The sequence below is a fragment of the Mobula birostris genome, chromosome 10 (genome assembly GCF_030028105.1).
Source record: "Mobula birostris isolate sMobBir1 chromosome 10, sMobBir1.hap1, whole genome shotgun sequence".
NCBI classification, from domain to species: domain Eukaryota; kingdom Metazoa; phylum Chordata; class Chondrichthyes; order Myliobatiformes; family Myliobatidae; genus Mobula; species Mobula birostris.
The window spans coordinates 125,222,102-125,238,402 of NC_092379.1; the positions used below are offsets into that span (position 1 = coordinate 125,222,102).

The following is a 16,301-nucleotide window of genomic DNA, read 5'->3' on the forward strand; positions in this document are numbered from 1 at the left end:
ATAGATAGATGCTGTCTGACTTGTTGAGTTCCTCTAGTATTTTCTATGTTTTGCTCAAGATTCCCAGCATCTGTAGAATCTCTTGTGTTTTCTATTTTCATTTTTTACTTAATTTTGTAAATATAACCTTCTAGTGCCAGCATTTTTTCTAAATATTTATATTGTCAGAACTGCAGTGTAGTAATGAATTGCCCAATAGATTTCTGGTGAATGATCCTGGGAGTTATCCATTGTGCTGTGACCAGTTATCCTGATCTTTAAGGAGCTACTGGTGGACGTTCTGGCTGAGAGTTGCGGTGGCTCTTTTTTGACATGTAAATTCATTGCTCTCAGTAAAGTTATTGAGTACCTGAATCACAATGCTGAAAAATATGTATGACATGACTGCATTTTGATACACTTTATTAACATGATTGAGTATTTTAGTATGGATGAACATAGATTTTCTCTATTGTTTTCTGCTTCCACTCGAAACTGTCACCAAGTCACTGACTATCCTTGAGTACAGTTTGAGGTAGTTGAAAGGCTTATTTATTTAATCCTGTTCCATTACTACAGGTGTCTTCTTGCACATCCACTGTACTGGTTGGTTTTAAACTTCCATTATTTATCTGAAGCACTCGTTTATGAGCTTCTTGCTTCTAATTTTTTGACAATTTATTTTCCCACTTTAACCTCCATCAAAAGTTCTGGTGGCCCCGTCATGAATCGCAGGCCGTTCAGATGGGAAATCATTCCTTAACCATTTCCCTCACTCTCTCTCCCTCCCTCACTTTTGATGAGGAGGAATTTCTTCAGCCAGCGTGGTGAATCTGTGGAATTCATTGCCGCAGAAGGCTTTGGAGGCCAAGTGCTTGGGTGTACTTAGAACCAGGGGTTCTAGCCTGGGGTCCATGGACCTCTTGCTTAATGGTATTGGTCCATGGCGTAAAGAAGGTTGGGAACCCCTGCTTAAAGTGAAGTTTGATACTTTCTTAATTAGTAAGGGTGTCAAAGGTTAAGGGGAGATGGCAGGAGAATTGGATTGAGAGGAATAATAAATCAGCCATGATGGAATGCAGAGCTGACTTGTGCTGAATGGTCTAATTCTGCTCCAATGTCTCATGGTCTTATGGTCCCATTTAGTTGTATGTTGCTTTAGTCATATATATTGATATGCCATGATACCACTGGTATTTTCACTGACATTCCATGTCAATAACCACATCTTGGGTTCTTAGTTCCATGGTTAGCATTCTAACTGTTTGCATTACTGTTTGGCATGGAGGGGCCACTGCACAGGATCATAAGAAGCTGCAGAGGGTTGTAAACCCAGCCAGGTCCATCATGGGCACTAGCATGCCCACCATCGAGATATCTTCAAGAGGCAATGCCTCAAAAGGATGAGTATCCTCACCACCCAGGACATGCTCTCTTCTCATTGCTACCATCAAAGATGGAGTACAGGACCCTGAAAAGATACAGTCAATGTTTTGGAAACAGCTTCTTCCCCTCTGCCATCAGATTTCTGAATGATTCATGAATGCTATCTCAGTATTTTTGCACTACTTATTTAATTTTTAATGCATATATTTCTTATTGTATTTTAAGTATTGTTGGTTCCTTAAAGTTGTCATAGTCAGGAGAAGTAGAGAGGATAATCTTCTACTGCCTATTAAATGCTCCTAATCTCGTGCATCTCAAATAGCTTCTGAAACCGTGTCCAGCTCCTGGTCTTCACATGTGGCTTAGCTACTAAGCCTGGTGAAACCATTTCTACTGACAGGAGAAGGGGCACCTTAAAACCAGTTGTTTTTGGCAGATGGGGCTCGTCAGCCGTGGTTGGCAGCTCATCTAGAGGGAAATCTCTAATCTCAAACCTCTGCTGCCTTGTGGCTATACCCACTCATGAGGAAGGCTTCGGGATTAAACCCCTGAGGGAAAAATCTGGAGCTGGAGCCTGGAAGATAATCCTACATTGAGTTCAATGCTGACTAGCAATTCCTGCGATGCTGCTGGTGCCAAAATGCATTTTTTTTTCCTCTGCCATTCCTCAGCTGCGTGAAGATGGGGAGCCTGCTGCATGGGCAACAGCTTGCTCTCCATGTCGCACCGCCCTGGTTTGTATATCACAATGTCCGTGATTGACTCAGACCAACGGAGGGCTCAGTAGTTTGTATTGCAACCTACGGCTGCCGCAGAGCAACACATTTCACAACATTTCAGTGAGAATAAACCTGATTCTGATTCTTAGTGTCAGCAACTGAACACGTCTGCAGAAGGGGAACTGAAGCAGGATGCTTGCATGTAATATCCTAAGCATTAACAGTCCATTGACAAATACTAGGAAGCAGAGTGAACAGATCACATGAAGTAACCAGAGTAAATTCTGGATGCTTACAACATTTGAATAACTGTGCCTCTTATATACATAAGAAAGTTCGTTTTCATTTATAATTAGAAAACCATAATCGATCCTTATCTTAAGCCACACACACACACAATGCTGGAGGAACTCAGCAGGGCAAGCAGCATCTATGGAAATGGAGAAACAGTTGACGTTTCGGGCCGAAACCCTTCTTCACGATCTTTACTTTGCTGTCTATCTGAGAAAGTTTCACTTCGATATCATCAGCATAGAATTTTGAAATCACATTTCCAAATAAGCCATGACTGATACTGATCTCTAATGAATAAAAATGGCACTGAAGCTGTTAAAATAGAAAATGATGAGGATCCTGTGAGCTTTCAGTATCTGAAACTGTTTCAAGAGCAATCCATTATCAAAACAAATTATGGCCAAGGGTTAATAACTGCATCTTACCATAACACACATAAAATGCAGGAGGAATTCAGCAGGTCAGGCAACATCTATGGAGAGGAATAAAGAGCCAATGTTTCAGCCAAGATCCTTCATCAGGACTGGAAAGGAAGGGGAAGAATCCAGAATAAATCTTCCCCTTGATTAAAGGTCTTGGCCTGAAACATCAGCCCTTTCTTCCTCTCTATAGATGCTGCTTGACCTGCCGAGTTCCTCCAGCACTTTGTGTGTGTTCCTCAGGATTTCCAGCATCTGCAGAATCTCTTGGGCTTATCTTAAAATAACATTCATTTTGTAGTAGACCAACCAGTAAGGCAGTCCTATGCTGTATCATGACTCACGCAGCGTTGCACTTACATGCTGGCACAGTCCTCACATGATTTACTGTCAAGAAACTAAATAGAAAGATCTATTTTTATCTGTGGGTTTACATAGAACATCATTATATTCTAACAGTTTTTGTTATGCTTTATTGGAGCAGAACAAGTTAACATATGTCCCATTTGATCAGAACCTTGTAACTCCACTTTTGTCATCAATCCCCTGGATTTAAAGGTAGTACGTATTATAAATTTATAGAGGAAGGTGAACAGGTTAGGGCTTCATTCCCCGGAGTGCAGGAGAATGAGGGGGGTTTTGACAGAGGTATACAAAATTATGAGGGGTAAAATTCAACCAGGCTTTTTCCACTGAGGTTGTGTGAGTCTAGAACCAGAGGTGTGGGTTAACTGTAAAAGATGAAATATTTAAGGGGAACCTGAGGAGGAACTTCTTTGCTCAGAGAGTGGTGAGAATGAGCAGCCAGCAGAAGTGGTGGATGCGGGTTCAATTTCAGCATATGAGAAATTTGGTAAGTGAAATACATGGATGAGAGGGGTATGGAGGGCTATGGTCCGGGTGCAGGTTGATTGAATTGAATTGACTTCTTACATCCTTCACATACATGAGGAGTAAAAATCTTTACGTCACGTCTCCGTCTAAATGTGCAATGTGCAATCATAGTAATTTATAATAATTTACAATAAATAGAACAGTCAATGTAACATAGAAATACGCTCAAATCAGCGTGAGTTAATCAGTCTGATGGCCTGGTGGAAGAAGCTGTACCGGAGCCTGTTGGTCCTGGCCATTATGCTGCTGTACCATTTCTCGGATGGTAGCAGCTGGAATAGATTGTGGTTGGGGTGACTCAGGTCCCCAATGATCCTTTGGGCCCTTTTTTCACACCTGTCTTTGTAAATGTTCTGAATCATAGGAAGTTCAGTACACAATGAGATTATGTAGAATAATGTATTTGCACAGAATAGATGTGCGTAGTGCTCTAACTATTGAATACACCTCTTCTCTCTCTTTCATTTAACCGGACTCTGTGCAAGTATAATTTTCTTTACCCTCTTCAGTCCTTAAAATTTTCCAAAATACATCTCTTCAGACCATTAATCTTTTCCATCTATTCTGTCTTCCTTCACAACTATATCCTTCAATTCAATTCACCTAAGCTCTCAGTATACCAATGTGATTTGTTCACTTATCCACCTGACTGGTTCGCTTTCAAGCTGTCCTCATTGCCCCCATTGTCTCAGTAGGGTTACTTATGAGAATTCAATCTCTCACTCAGTTCTGTGTTGCTATCATCGGCTTTCACACTCACAGCCTGCATACTAGGTGCTCCCATTTCAAGGATTTGTGTAGAGACAGGATCTATATGTGGTGAGACTCTTGGCACAAGTGGCATACAGAAGTATCAAGGAGAAGGAATAACATGAGCAGCAGTTTTTGGATTGCAAGTTTGTTAGCAGGGGATTTAAGTGAGGTTTGGATGATTACGCAGACCAGTCAAAAAGGTAGCTTTAGATAAATTTCCTGGTGTATTGAGCAGCATGTCCAGGAGCAAGAAGAGGTCCAGCACAATTGGCAATTGTAAGCCCAGCCTTTCCTGAGTTCAAGAGCAGCAAGTAATGTTGCAGCTTTATAAAACCCTGGTTAGACCACACTCAGAACATTCTGCTCACTTCTATTATAGGAAGAATGTAGAAGTTTTAGAGCGTACAGAGGAGATTGACCAGGATGCTGCTTGGATTACAGAGCATGTCTTATGAGGATAGGTTGAGTGAGCCAGGGCTTTTCACTTTGGACCAAAGGAGGATGAGAAATGACTTGATAGAGGTGTATAAGATGACAAGAGTGGATAGTCAAAGACTTTTTCCCAGGGTGGAAATGGCTAATACAGTACCAGGGGGCGTGGTTGGAGGAAGTATAAGGGGATGTCAGAGGTAAGTTCTTTATGTACAGAGTGTTAAGTACTAGGAATACCCTGCAAAGGATGGTGGTAAAGGCCGATACACTAGGCCCAGTGGCATTTGAGAAGCATGTGGATGTCAGAAAAATGGAGGGTGACGTAGGAGAGAAGGATTAGATTGATCTTAGAGTAGGTTGAAAGGTCTGCACAGCATGTAGGCTGAAGGCCTTGTATAGTGTTCTAAAGTTCTGTGTTTTTTCCAAGTGCAAGTCCATTTTCAGTCCTGTGGACCCAATGATGTTACTTTTTTATTTCTTGAGGTACAGAGCGGAATCATGCCTTCTGGCCCTTCGAGCTGCGCCGCTCAGTTACCCCTGATTTAACCCTAGCCTCATCACGGGACAGTTTACAGTGACCAATTAACCTACCAATCGGTACGTATTTGGACTGTGGGGGGGAAACCAGAGCACCCGGAGGAAACCCATGCGGTCACGGGGAGAACGTACAAACTCCGTACAGACAGCAGTGGGAATTGAACTCGGGTCGATGGTACTGTGACCACTACAATACCATGCATGCCCTAGACTCTGATGGGTAACATTGCAGCTTCCAGTACAGTACTACATGCAGCCGTTGTGTATTGCCAGGACAAGCTCAGATTGCTGTTACGCGAGCACAGATTGCTGCTCTCATGGCTGATGACAAAACATATACAGTGACAGACTATGGTGAACTACTCTAGTTTGCAGCCTGGCCCTCCAGCCTCTGACTGCTTGTGGTCATTCTCCAAAGCTACCTGCGACCTTCCACATTTGGCCATAAGACATTGGAGCAGAATTAAGCCATTTGGCCCATTGAGTCTACTCAGCCATTTGATGATGGGTGATTTATTTTCCCGCTCAATCCCATTCTCCAGCCTTCTGCCCCCATTATCTTTGAAGACGGGAAAATGAGGTTAAGAGGGAAAATAAACTACTAAAGAAAGTAAGTCATCAGGCACATGTCAAGCAACACACATAAAAGTTGCTGGTGAACACAGCAGGCCAGGCAGCATCTCTAGGAAGAGGTACAGTCGACGTTTCAGGCCGAGACCCTTCGTCAGGACTAACTGAAAGAAAAGCTAGTAAGAGATTTGAAAGTGGGAGGGGGAGGGGAAGATCCAAAATGATAGGAGAAGACAGGAGGGGGAGGGATGCAGCCAAGAGCTGGACAGGTGATTGGCAAAAGGGATATGAGAGGATCATGGGACAGGAGGCCTATGGAGAAAGAAAAAAATCCAGAGGATGGGCAAGGGGTATAGTGAGAGGGACAGAGGGAGAAAAAGGAGAGAGAGAAAAAGAATGTGTGTATATAAATAAATAACGGATCGGGTACGAGGGGGAGGTGGGGCATTAGTGGAAGTTTGAGAAGGCAATGTTCATGCCATCAGGTTGGAGGCTACCCATACGGAATATAAGGTGTTGTTCCTCCAACCTGAGTGTGGCTTCATCTTTACAGTAGAGGAGGCTGTGGATAGACATATCAGAATGGGAATGGGACGTGGAATTAAAATGTGTGGCCACTGGGAGATCCTGCTTTCTCTGGCGGACAGAGCGTAGGTGTTCAGCGAAACGACCTCCCAGTCTGCATCACATAGCAGCCATTGGAGGAGCCCTGTGTGGGTACACTGGAGACAAGATACACAGGGGAATGCATCAATGGAAGATGTCAGTCATGTAGACCCAACTAAGTTACTTTTTTAGTTCTTGAGATACACTGCGGAATCAACCCTTCCCGCCCACCTATTCTGGCTTCCTTCAACAACCATATCCTTCAATTCAATTCACCTAAGCTCTGAAGGTAGATAAGTCACCTGGAGCAGATGGTGTACACCACATGGTTCTGAAAGAGGTGGCTGAAGAGATTGTGGAGACGTTAGCAATGATATTTCAGAATCACCAGATTCTTGAATGGTCCCAGAAGACTGGAAAATTGCAGGTGTCACTCCACTCTTCAAGAAGGGAGAGCGGAGCAGAAACATGAAATTATAGGCCAGTTAGTCTGAGCTCAGTGGTTGGGAAGATGTTGGAGTAGATTCTTAAGTATGAGGTCTCAGGGTACTTGGAGGCACATGATAAAACAGGCTGTAGTCAGCATGGGAAAATCCTTAAGGGAAAATCTTACGGGACAAATCTGTTGGAATTCTTTGAAGAAGTAACAATCAGGATAGACAAAAGAGAATTGGTGGATGTTGTGTATTTGGATTTTCAGAAGGCCTTTCACAAGCTGCCACACATGAGGCTGTTTAACAAACTACGAGCCCATGGTATTACAGGAAAAATTCTAGCATGGACAAAGCAATGGCTGATTGGCAGTAAGCAAAGAGTGGGAATAAAGGGAGCCCTTTCTGGTTGGCTGACGGTGACTAGTGGTGTTCCACAGGGGTCTGTGTTGGGACTGATACTTTTTACATTATATGTTAATGGTTTGGATGATGAATTGATGGCTTTTTTGCAAAGTTTGCAGACGATACGAAGATAGATGAAGGGCTAGGTAGTTTTGAGGAAGTACAGAGTCTACAGAAGGACTCAGACAGATTAGGAAAATGGACAAAGAAGTGGCAGACAGAATATGGTGTTGGGTAGTGTGTGGTCATGCACTTTGGTAGAAGAAATGAAAAGGTTGACTGTTTTCTAAATGGAGAGAAAATGTAAAAATCTGAGTTGCAAAGGGACTTGGGAGTCCTTTGAAGGATTCCCTAAAGATTAATTTACACGTTGACTCTGTGGTGAGGAAGGCAAATATGATGTTAGTCTTCATTTCAAGAGGACTGGAATATAAAAGCAAGGATGTAATGTAATGTAATAAAGCAGTGGTGGTGCCTCACTTGGAGTATTGTGAGCAGGTTTGGGCACCTTATCTTAGAAAGGATGTGCTGAAACTGAAGGGAGTTCAAAGGAGGCTCACAAAAATGATTCCAGGATTGAACGGCTTGTCATATGAAAAAGCATTTGATGGCTTTGGGCCTATATTCACTGGGATTCAGAAGAATGAGGGGTGACCTAATTGAAACTTATCGAATGGTGAAAGGCCTTGATAGAGTGGATGTAGAGAGGATGTTTCCTATGATGGGAGTGTGTAAGACCAAAGGACACAGCCTCAGAATAGAGGAGCATCCTTTTAGAATGAAGTTGAGGAGGAATTTCTTTAGCCAGAAAGTGGTGAATTTGTGGAATTTGTTGCCACAGGTAGATGTGGAGGCCAAGTATTTATGTATATTTGAGGTAGAGATTAATAGATTCTTGATTGACCAGGGCATGAAGGGATACAGGGAGAAGGCAGGAGACTGGGCCTGAGAGGGAAAATGGATCAGTCCTGGTGAAATGCAGAGATGCAAAGGGACTTGGGAGTCCTTGTGCAAGATACTCTTGTCATGGTCCAGATCAGGGTCCCTTTAAATTTACCTTGTTTATGTTACGATCCGGACCGTTGATTCCCTGTTTTCCCGTGTCCCTCGACTTTGGTGATTAGAGGCAATTAATGCTTGGCTGAGCCGGTAGTTTATAGTCTCCGGCTTTCAGCCGTTCGGCACGGGAGCGTCTGCAAAGTCACGGCGTGCCAATGTCATCTGGCCGGAGCAAGCCTAGTCTCCGCCCGAAGCGAACGCCGGTAATTCGCCTTTCCTCACCGGAGCAACCCTGTCCAGTTACCTCGCCGAAGTGAGCCTGCAAAGTTTCCTCATCAAGGTGGGTCCGTCAGGTAACCCGCCAGAGGGAATCAAGAACCGCTGTCTACTGTTCCTGGGCCGAGTCGAGAGCTCGCCACTACCCAGAGGCTCCAAGTCAAGTCCTGGCTCCGGGCGGCATTCAAGTACCAAGTCAAGTCCTCGCCCTGGCGGCATCCAAGTACCATGTCAAGTCCTGGTCCTGGCGGCTTCCCAGTTCTGAGTCAAATCCTGGCCCTGGCGGTCTGTGATTCCTGTCCTACCCCCTTGTGTGAATCCCTCCTCTGCCCCTCTCGCCTCTAGCCCTCGTCTGCAGCCCCCACCTGCACTTCGGTCTAGTTCCATCGCCGGAGCTAGATAGGTACTATCTAGTGTTCATTCATGTTGGTTTTGTCTTGTCTTGTCCTCGCCTCCATGGGGTAAGTCTGGCCATCTTGCCGTTGCCCCGCGGGGGGTCATGTTCTGTCTTGTCTTGTCCTCGCCTCTGTGGGGTAAGTCAGGCCGTCTTGCTGTTGCCCTGCGAAGGGTCATGAGTCCCGGCCCTATGTCCTGTACCTGAGGAGGGGTCCTGGCTCTCTGTTCTTTGTGCCAGTCCTGGCCCTATGTCCTGTACCCAAGGAGGGGTCCCGACTCTGTGTTCTGTGTATGTGTCCATGGTTCCATGTACCTGCTCCCTGAGACCGAGGCTCTGTGTTCCCATGTTCCTCCTCTCCCTAGCCCATGTCATGTCCGTGCCTGGTTCTGGGGTCCGAGCCCGAGGCAAGACCCAGGTACTGGGTCCTTGCCCAGTCTCTGGCTCGGAGTCCATACCCTAGCCTCTTCATGTCTCCTCTAGTTCTGGGAGCCGATTCCGAGTCCAAGCCCAGTCCCTTGGTCCCAGCCTAGTCGTAGTCCTGAGTCCTTGTCCAGTTCGCTATTTCCTGCTTCTGTCTTGCTCTCCTGGTATTGTACAATAAACTAAACCTAAGTAACCTCACAAGATGTGTCTTGCATTTGGGTCCACCCTTGCCCCCAATGCCCCCACCTTTGTGACAACCCTAAAGGTTAACCTCCAGGTTGAGTCAGTTGTGAAGAAGGCGAATGCAATGTTGGCATTCATTTCTAGAGGTATAGAATATAAGAGCAGGGATGTGATGCTGAGGCTCTATGGGGCACTCGTGAGACCACACTTAGAGTATTGTGTGCAGTTTTAGTCTCCTTATTTTAGAGAGGATATACTGACATTGGAGAGGGTTCAGAGAAGATTCACGAGAATGATTCCAGGAATGAAAGGGTTACTGTATGAGGAACGTCTGGCAGCTCTTGGGCTGTATTCCCTGGAGTTCAGGAGAACGAGGGGGGATCTCATAGAAACATTTCGAATGTTAAAAGGCCAGAACAGATTAGATATGGCAAAATTATTTCCCGTGGTAGGGGATTCTAGGACAAGGGGGCATGATTTCAGGATTGAAGGACATCCCTTTTAGAACAGAGGTGCGGAGAAATTACTTTAGTCAGAGGGTGGTAAATCTGTGGAGTTTGTTGCCACGAGCGGTTGTGGAGGCCAAGTTATTGGGTGTATTTAAGGCAGAGATAGATAGGTTCTTGATTAGCCAGGGTGTCAAAGGGTATGGGGAGAAGGCAGGGGAGTGGGGATGACTGGAAGAATTGGATCAGCCCATGATTGAATGGCAGAGCAGACTCGATGGGCCAAATGGGTTAAGGGTGAAGGGGGAAAAGCTTAAAGGGAACATTGGGGGGGGCTTCTTCACACAGAGAGTGGTGGGAGTGTGGAATGAGCTGCTAGATGAAGTGGTAAATGCGGGCTCACTTTTAACATTTAAGAAAAACTTGGACAGGCGAATGGATGAGAGGTGTATGGAGGGATATGGTCCAGGTGCAGGTCAGTGGGACGAGGCAGAAAAATGGTTCGGCACAGCCAAGAAGGGCCAAAAGGCCTGTTTCTGTGCTGTAATGTTCTATGGTTCTATGGTTCTGCTCCTATATCTTTAGTCTTATGGAAATGGCGGAGCAGATTCGATGGGCTAAATGGCCTAATTCTGCTCCTATACCTTATGGTCCTATTTAGTACATAGCTAGTGGTGAGGGCTGTATAAACCTATCGAGCAGGCAGTGGACCACCGGGAATCTTGACACATGCTCTGCTATTCTGACACCTGCTCTGTGGGGAAATACAGGGACAGCCCAAGGAGCAGACACAGTGATTGTCGTCATATTCCATACGGCACTAGTGTCTCTATTCTTGTGCGCCTGCTTATGTACCAAAGACATCGGTGGCGAGTGCTTTTCACACAGTTGCCTGAAGTTTGTTGAAATACAGATTGGAAAATAGACTGTCACTGCTACAATAACCTACACGGACTGACAACACGGCCACTAGATGTTGAGGGAAATCCTCTTTGTTTATGGAATAAGACAGAGCTGACATGCAGGACAAGCAAAATGAGGTGTGTGCAGTGAACTATATCTTAGAATCTTCGTCATCCAGGGTGCTTTCTCTGCCTGACAGCAATAAATTATGGGCAGCTTTTTCAGAATAGGGAGCTTTGGTAACCTCTCCCTTACAACATGAGATGTTAACCTGTACAGTGTTGCAAATAACTGCAACTTCAGCCTAGAGACAGCCAGAAAGATAAAACTTCATTGCCGCAATCACCTTGATAGCGGCTCTTTATGGGATCTTGGCCTTCTCAAGTTCAGATTCAAGTTTAATTGTCATTCAACCACACGTAATTACCCATGAATATAGCCAAACAAAACAGTGTTATTCCGGGTCCAAGCTGCAAAACATTTATAAGATAGCAGTAAAATACAGTCACACAAAAAAAATAGTCCAAGTCCCCGAGTCCCACGGATGTTGCAGCAGTCTGCAACTGAACACAATGCAGCTTGTTTTCTGCCAGGCAAACACTGACTCCAGCATGTAGGGTGCACTGCACCGCCTCTGACACTCTAGTGGAGTGACCGACTCCAACGCCTGGGCACCGCTCTGGCGGCTGCGGACAGGTGACACCTCAGCGTGAGGCCTGGTCCTTGCTCTGACCGAGGCCAAGCAACTCCCCCGTTGTCTGCCCCCCGGTGACGACGCACCTAAAATTACAACAAATGGAAGTCAAAGTCAAATTTATTATCAAGGTATGTTTATGTTACCATATACCTACTTTGAGATTCACTTTCTTGGAGGCATCTACAGGAAAAATGATAAAATGCAATAGAAATTTTGAAAAACTATATATAAACAAAGAGTGAGAAACAAACAATATACAGAAGAAGACAAATTGCAAATACAAAAATACTGGGAACACGTGTGATAGAATCCTTGAAAGTGAGCCCATAGGTTGTAGAATCAGTTCCCAGTGAGGTGAGAGAAGTTATCCAAGCTGGTTCAGATACCTGCTGGTTGTAGGCTGATAACTCCCTGAACCTGGTGGAATGGGACTTACCTCCTACCTGATGGTAGCCGTGAACGGCCTGGCTGGTGGGGTCCTTGATGATGGATGCTGCTGTCTTGTGGCAGTGCTCCATGTAAGTGTGCTCAGTACCGAGGAGAGCTTTGCCTGCGATGGGAGTTTGAGTGAGACGAGGGTTTTGAAGCAGAATTGTCCCACGTATCATTGCCTTTTGAGGACCCAGAAGCAGAATTCTTGTCCAAGGACTAGGGGGTTCTGGTAGAACCACTTCTCCTCCCGGATTCACCATTCTTTTCTTCTACGCCCCCCTGCGCTAATTCTCCCAATTGTGCCGTCTTCCAAAGGAAATTTTAACAATGTATGGGATCAAATAGTTTATGCCAAAGCCTGAAGTCATCAAAGATGTTCTAGCATCAGTCACACCATTCTCTGTCAATTTCTGTAATTTAAAACATCTCCATCAGTCACGATGGAATGGTAGAGCAAACTCAATGGGCTGAGTAGCCTAATTAATCTTATGAGCTTAAATTCTTATAATCTTATGATCTTAGTCTGAATAGTCTTATGGCCTTCTAATCAAAATTTAAAAAATAGAACCTCAAAAGAAAAACAGGAACAGTAACTAACCTGTAGGTCATGGGTGGTCCATTAAATTAGACTTGTGACACTGTGTGTTTTGTTAGCAACTGAACTGGATAAAGCATTCAAGTCCAAATGGTATTGCTGACATCGGTTAGTGTGGCAAACTGATTTAGCATCACAACCTTGTCTCTTTTGCACTGTGTTCAACGCACACGTGCCAGCACACTTACAAGAATGGCAGATCTGTGATATACGTCATAAATGTATTGTAGACTCTGTTTTTTAACTGAACAGTGTTCAGCCCCTCCAATTAATCATCACTGCAGTTTTGAACTTCTTGCTCAGCGTTAACGATTTAATATTTAATTCCTGGTGCTGCCAACAGATGGCAGTAACACAACAGGCTATTTATTTACATAACTTGCATTTATTCTGTAATGTAACAGGGTAGTATGCAAAGTCCACCCCAACCCTTCTGATTGCTGGATACATTGAAATATTTAAAACACGAGAAATTCTGCCGGCTATCCTCTTTCCACTCCCCCATCTTTTTATTCTGACATCTTCCCCCTTCCTCTCCAGTCCTGAAGAAGGGTCTTGGCCTGAAATGTCAACGGTTTATTCATTTCCATAGACGCTGCATGACCTGCTGAGTTCCTCCAACATTTTGTGTGTGTTGCTTTGAAATGTTTAGATCTTTGGAAACACTGGTCTGTTTTGGTAAGGGTCCCAGAGCAGAGGTGTTACCTGTTTCTTTTTCCACAATGCTGCCCGACCTGCGGAATGTTTTCAAAATTTTCTGCTTTTATTTCAGATTTCCAGCATCTACAATTCTTTGATCTTCTGCACTAGGATTACACTGACATCAAGTCATAAGTTCTGCATAACAACATTCACTTCTGTACATCTAAAGTAATGGATATAAGAAAGGAATAAGGTTCATACAGAAATTGGAAGATGTACCCCAAAATATATGGCCCAGAGACTTTTGAAATGGAATGAATTAGTTCCAGTTCATGGAATCTCCTTGACCATCAAAGCAGACACTGATGATGACATGAAGGAAATGAAGATGGAACGACAGCTTTAGCAGAGGAGCAAAGAGTGTTGGTGAAGTATATGGTTAGTGCAATTACTGAAGTTGGTTAAATGCAAAATTTGAATTCAATAAAAATTGCTTTTATCACCTGCCAAGCAATTTCTTGTAAATTTCTGTAACTTGAAACCACCCAGCCATAACTCACAAAATTACAGAAGCTCACAAACAAAAAATAGCAACTATCTTATAGGTTATGGATGATTCCTTGCACGACACTTCCTACACAGGCTGATGGAATCATGGTGTTTAAGGGTTAGAAAAGAGAATATCCAAATGGTACCGCTGGTTTCAAATCACTGTCGCACTGTGGGGGGTTTAAAATGAGAATGGGAATTTGAAGGCAATCCAAAGAAATCACTAGTGATCGGCCAAGACAAATGTGATGGGAGGTCATGATAGTTACTGTAAATTGTAAGTGGTGCTGTGCCAGGAGAGCCAGTAATACTTGTGTGTAAATAGGCTATATGCCATCTTTATGACAGAGTTAGATCAGTTGAATGGGGCACTCTGAGGAGCATGCTAATCATCTTGAACTGCATTAGTTCACAAATGTGGCTCAATATTGCCTCCTCAAGAACGATTAGGACCGATGATAAATGTTAGAACGGCCATGCACTTTCATCCCAAAATAAAAATCATCACATATCTGTCATTCCCACTGTGATTTTTGGAAAATAGGTCTACAGGAAGACCCCTGAAAGTTGCCTCACAGGTGGATAGGGTAGTTAAGAAAGCTTATGGGGTGTTAGCTTTCATAAATCGAGGGATAGAGTTTAAGAGTCGCGAGGTAATAGTGCAGCTCTGTAAAACTCTGGTTAGGCCACACTTGGAGTACTGTGTCCAGTTCTGGTCGCCTCACTATAGGAAGGATGTGGAAGCATTGGAAAGGGTACAGAGGAGATTTACCAGGATGCTGCTTGGTTTAGAGTATAGATTATGATCGGAGATTAAGGGAGCTAGGGCTTTACTCTTCGGAGAGAAGGAGGATGAGAGGAGACATGATAGAGGTGTACAAGATAATAAGAGGAGTAGATAGAGTGGATAGCCAGAGCCTCTTCCCCAGGGCACCACTGCTTAATACAAGAGGACTTGGCTTTAAGGTAAGGGGTGGGAAGTTCAAGGGGGATATTAGAGGAAGGTTTTTTACTCAGAGTGTGGTTGGTGCGTGGAATGCACTGCCTGAGTCAGTGGTGGAGGCAGGTACACAAGTGAAATTTAAGAGACTACTAGACAGGTATATGGAGGAATTTAAGGTGGGGGCTTATATGGGAGGCAGGGTTTGAGGGTTGGTACAACATTGTGGGCCGAAGGGCCTGTACTGTGCTGTACTATTCTATGTTCTAAGCCAGCCCTTGCTTGTTCTTCATCTAGCTGGATGCAGATATTTTCTTTTGCGTGTGTTGCAAAGTGTGAAGGAAGGTGTGCAATGCTGGTTCAGCAGTGCCTGAGGCCCACTGAAGTTCGTACTTCTACATCCATAAATAAAACTTTGTGACTCTGACACAGGACAAAATGCAATGATCCCACTGAGCATTGCTCGATAAACTAATTTCTTGACCTATCTTCACCAGCCATTTCTGTGGTTTGATCTCCGAGATAATACAGGCTTGAAGATTCCTCAAGTCCTGTCACTTTGAGCTGACCAGTACAAACATTTCGCTCCATGATATCCAATATTTCCAATAATCTACCGAATTATCTAGCCCCACTCAAAGTTTTAGGAACTATTACTATCGAGTAAAATTAAAGATTAAATACAAAGATTACTTTTGTTCATTGAAACACAGTAAAATACATATCATTTGTATCAACAACTAACACAGAAAGAGGAGCCCGAAAGTGTCACCATGTTGCTGGCACCAACATAGCATGCCTAAGTTGTATGTCTTTTTGGAATGTGGGAGGAAACAGAAGCACCTGGGGGAAACCCATGCAGTCACAGGCAGAACGTACAAAGTCCTTACAGACAGTGGTGGGGACTGAACCCCAATCTTAAAGCTGACACTGTAAAGAATGACACTAACTGCTACCCTGCTATTGTGGCTCCTGAAGAGTTTTCAGAAAAAGGAATTCAGAAGAAAAGCTATCATGCATGCCAATGGCTATGCCCTCTCGTTTCAATTACTTGTCTAAAGCAAGCCATTGTAATGGTTAGGCATAAACAAGGAGAACATTGGCGACCTGAAATGGAAACAAAACACGTTGGAACCAACTCAGCTTTGCCAGCTTCTGGAAAATGGGAGGCAGAGGTAATATTTCAGGTTGAAGGCCGTCCAGCAGAGTTGTATAAGTAAAGTGCAATGGATACAATCATAGACTTAGAGAGCAATACAGCGTAGAAACGATGCCTTTGGTCCAACTCATGTGGCCAAGTTGTCTACCTGAAAATGGGATAGATATGGAAAGGACAGAGAGAATATCGTTGTTATGATTTCCAAAATGTTGCTGAGCTACAGTCTGCATCAAGG

The 16,301-nt window shown here is 44.1% G+C and overlaps 1 protein-coding gene across 2 annotated transcripts in view; it reads left to right on the plus strand.

Annotated features, from left to right (window-relative positions):
* LOC140204589 (tumor necrosis factor ligand superfamily member 13B-like) overlaps positions 1-13,927 on the plus strand; it is a 37,991-nt gene extending 24,064 nt beyond the window's left edge. For both annotated transcript variants that reach the window (XM_072271313.1, XM_072271314.1), the window contains exon 7: positions 13,549-13,927. The gene's annotated coding sequence lies outside the window, so the exon portion shown is untranslated. The remainder of the gene's footprint in view (positions 1-13,548) is intronic.
* Positions 13,928-16,301: the final 2,374 nt, after the last annotated feature.